Raw genomic sequence first — 4415 nt, 5'->3', positions numbered from 1 at the left:
AACCCAGTTACCCGGGCAACCTGATACCCTTTGGTTAGACTGGTGTCAGACTTACTGGCTTCTAACTACCCGTAACGACTGTCAAGGATGTTCAATGACAGCCGGGACCGACAGTTTAACGTGCCATCCGAAACACAGCCAATGGTGTCTAAGATAAGCTGAGTGCGCGCAGTATAAGTTTAAGCTGAATACGGACTTTTTCAAAAGTGCGGATTGTGCCAAGTGATATTTTGTTATAATCTTATTTTTTTTTCTTTTTTTTATCGTGCTTGTTAGTGATCCTAAGTTGTCTGTTACTTTTTCAGTTTCTACCCGTGAGAATCTATATTTGGCTTACTATATCATATAGAATTGTTATCCCTTTGTTACAGCTGTTGATTCTCCTTCTAGTAAATAAATAAATAAATAAATAAATGAATAAATAAATAAATAAATAAATAAATAAATAAATAAATAAATAAATAAACAAATAAATAAATAAATAAATAAATAAATAAATAAATAAATAAAATATATACTTAGAAAGTACATACACTACTTAGAAATGTTGCATTGGTACTTGCCTGACCTGGGATCGAACCCGCGCCCTCATACTTGAGAGGTTGGTCCTTTACCCACTAGGCCAACCACGACTTTTTCATTTCCTTAACCAATATAAGACAGCAAAACATTTTCCTTACTCACTTGCTAATAGAGTCCTAAATATTAGCCGAATGTCGTACACCATTTTTATTGTTAAAAATAGGCTATGAATACACATGAGTGTAGTTTTATAGTCTTAAGGGCAGCAACAGAATAAACATAAAACACTTTGGCAGATTGTAAAGAGAACGCCAAAAAGAAGTTAAATTATATAAGGAATAGATCTAGCCACGCATATGAAGAGGTAGCCGAAACAGTAACTTAAAAGTTCTGTATGCAAAGAACACTTCTTTGGTCGCCAACCGTCACAAATGTTTTGTGCTGCCATTGGAAAAATGGATTTGATAAGGTTTGTATTAATTATGTGTCCATATGTTACTTTTTTTGTTTAGTTTTATTTTGCCTAAGTATTTAGTTACGGTAAGTATTTCATGGTGCTGTTCATTGTCAGGATTTTTCTAAACTTTAAGTCACTATAAAATTAAAATTCGAAAATTGTATCACTGTGACTAAAATTGACCCCATGTTTGGTCCAAATAGTGATATAAAGGCACGCAAATTTTTCTAGAACAGGAACCTTCACGCGCACAATTAATTTGATCCCAAGATAAACAAAGCTTTGAATAGGTCATTAAACTTTCTGCAGATTCTAGGCAAAGCCGCATTATGTCCGAGTAGGTATAGGTACTCTTATTGTTACCATGCAAATATTGTTGTCATCACGGGGGATACCTATTCACACACCACTGCAGGTTCTTTGTCTTATGCTCTGATGGCTCAGTTAAGCTTTTGAGCGGCGTGTGACGACCGAACTCTTCTTAATCCTTGTACCCTAGTACTTTCGAGAAAATAACATCACAACTCCAATTTAAGCACTGAATCTTGTCGATCGCTTTCTCTTGGTAATTTACATAACTTTTTATCTAGTTTGATAGTTGGTTATACATAACTGACCTAATAACATTAATGTAAATTAATTTTAATAAAAATTCGACGTGAAGTCTTATGAATGAAGACTGATGTAGACTGGTGTGAGTATTATCGAAGGGAAAGCAAAAAAAAATTGAGAGTTTTCAGTGTCCAATAAAATATATCTTATTTCAAGTAAAAGATTTATTTATTTCAGTATTCACTTTGTGATAAAGCTGTATATGTTACATTATAGTTCGGCCATTCAGAGAATGCGTTCCTGACACGTCGCGATTGAACTGACGACGTAACTACATTCATTGATTATTGATATAATAATGTTGTTTTAATGCTCCTCAATTGTTAAAACGGTAAACAACCAGCAAAAATATTTTTATCGTAACTGCAACGCCATTGCAAAGTTACGTCGTCAGTTCAATCGCGACGTGTCAGGAACGCATTCTCTGAATGGCCGAACTATAATAGATGCAGTTTTGACACATGCATACCTGCCTATACGCAATTTACGAAGCTAACGAGGAACTGAGTATTGAGTAGTATTGAATGTGAATGAAAATGGAGCAGTACATGAATGTGAAGGGTGTTTCGGAAAATCTAGATAAGTCAGGTTGGCCGAGTGGTCTAAGGCGCCAGATTTAAGCTCTGGTTCCCGAGAGGGAGCGTGGGTTCGAACCCCACACCTGACAGTTTTGTGAATCATCTGAGTGGCAACACATATGATTCAGAAATTTTAGTATTTTCTACAACATTTTTTTAAAACTCGGTTTGTATCCACCTATCATCATCACTACACCCCATAATGCAGAACAACTTCGTGCCGCACGCAAACATCATTATACTCGTAAAATCATTAAAAAAATATATAGAATTACACTAAGTGAAAACCAATGTTTCTAACAGCTAGCTAAAAATATATGTGGCTTTAAGTTAACATTCGCACGGATATATTTACATAGTAGGTAATACTCATTTTTTGTGCAGTTGATAACTGTAAATTTTCAAGCAAAATAGCTTTTTTGTACTGATTGGCAGGACCAAAAATCTCTGGATGCCCATGATACCCTTGTCATTAAAAAGCCTTACGTTGCTATCAATGAATGCAAAACCAAAGTACCCATAAAATGTTAATGTGAAACCATATCGACACCCACTTTGCAATTAAATTGGAATTATCAATTCTTTTATGTACCAAATGTTCTATTATGTCCTTGCGCCATCTATCTGCAATTTCATAACCCGTAGCAAGGACTGAAAATGCTGCTTGCACCCATTACAATATTTATTTCATCGGTGTTGCATTGTCGGGTGTAACATTCCGACCGTCACAAGTAGATGGCGCAGTTTAGTTAGTAGAGACTCGCTGAATCGCACCATCAACACCACCAAAATGGCATGTCGGTACCAGGGAGGCATGACCAAAAGCTGGTACACATATGACTTGAACAGTCCCAAAAATACAGGCGATCAGGGTGTCACACGAAGTATGGAAACAATATAACGACATTTTCAAAATTTCAATACGACCTATTTTAGTTTTTGAGGTTCAGATTCTCGAAAACTTTCATTCTTACCAAATTTTTGAGCCGTTAAAACATCTTTAGAAATAGGCCATCATTATTAACTACATTATTAACTTGTTTTTCAAAATGTTCATTGTTCGTTTAAACCTACAGCCGTTTATGCAATAGCTCAGTGGAGCGTGTTGTTGAACCCGGGGACATAATCACTAAGCATCCGTGAAGCACTTTAATACGCTTCGAACTAATACCCCTCTGCGAATAAAAGGGCAATGCCCTAACAATTCGCATAAGACGGGTTGTTGTTTTACGTGTAGTTTAGTACTTAAAACATAGTAAAATTCACGATAACGGGCATTAGAAATTCTTTATGTCATTCGTATTTTTCTTGGTTTTGATAATGTACCTAACATTATGGATGAATTACGTTTTTATTTTAGTCTAATATGACCGGGACCACCTACGTAGGTTGATAGGTATGTATTTGTTTTTTTTTTCTAGTTTTCAGCGCACATAAGACAAAATAAAACCGTTTTACTTAAAAGTTTTTTTACTGATTTTTTTATTTTTCAGTACGAACTAACGTTTGTTCCTAATATTTTTTTGTCTGTTGAATTGCTTACTAAAGATAGAATTTTGACATTGGTCTCAAATGCCTATCAAACGGTCTTAAGTGGTTATGAGAATAAATTGTTTGATACGTGACGTCATTTTAGCCGGCTAAAGTAACAGGGCGCAATCACTTCGAAGAGTTACACTATATTGCGACATACTGAAACCCGCCATCGGGTTAGAGGAAACTCGCCCCTGGGCCGCAGCCGCATACCAAAACTGGCCCGAATGTGCGGGCCAGATTACTACGAGAAAAAAAACACGCAGGTAAATCGACCCATTGAGGTTTAATTTCATGAAATCCGGTAGTTGTGAAATTATTCACAGCTTAAAATCGTCCGGAGGCAAAAAGACAAATCTTTTTCTTAATTTTCATCAAAAATATTATATTTTTCTCTATCTAAAAAAAAATGTCCCTTCCACCCCATATTTTTAGTAGGTCAAGACCATTTTTTTTTTTCAAAAAAATTGTTGTATGTGTAGGTACATGTTAAACAAAAGTCTTATAAAAAGAAACGTAAGTCTCATTGCTCATACATTTTGTTTACACACTTTTTATGTTAAACTTATAGTTAAAAAGTTTTAAACTTATTTTTGCTCTCCTCAATACCTGAGTTTTGTGCCGTACGCCATTTCATATTTCCGGTATCGTTATATTATTCACTTTCAATGTCGTCACATAGATGGCGTTTGCACGAGTACTCAATTCCCTGA

At 35.3% G+C, this 4415-nt stretch overlaps 1 non-coding gene across 1 annotated transcript; it reads left to right on the top strand.

Annotated features, from left to right (window-relative positions):
* Nucleotides 1-2174: 2174 nt before the first annotated feature.
* Trnal-uaa lies at nucleotides 2175-2258 on the top strand. Its single transcript has one exon. It is a non-coding gene; the product is annotated as a tRNA-Leu (tRNA).
* Nucleotides 2259-4415: the final 2157 nt, after the last annotated feature.

Source organism: Helicoverpa zea, chromosome 31 (assembly GCF_022581195.2).
Source record: "Helicoverpa zea isolate HzStark_Cry1AcR chromosome 31, ilHelZeax1.1, whole genome shotgun sequence".
Classification (NCBI taxonomy): domain Eukaryota; kingdom Metazoa; phylum Arthropoda; class Insecta; order Lepidoptera; family Noctuidae; genus Helicoverpa; species Helicoverpa zea.
The sequence above is the reverse complement of the archived record's forward strand: the minus strand, read 5'-3'. Positions and strand labels throughout refer to the sequence as shown.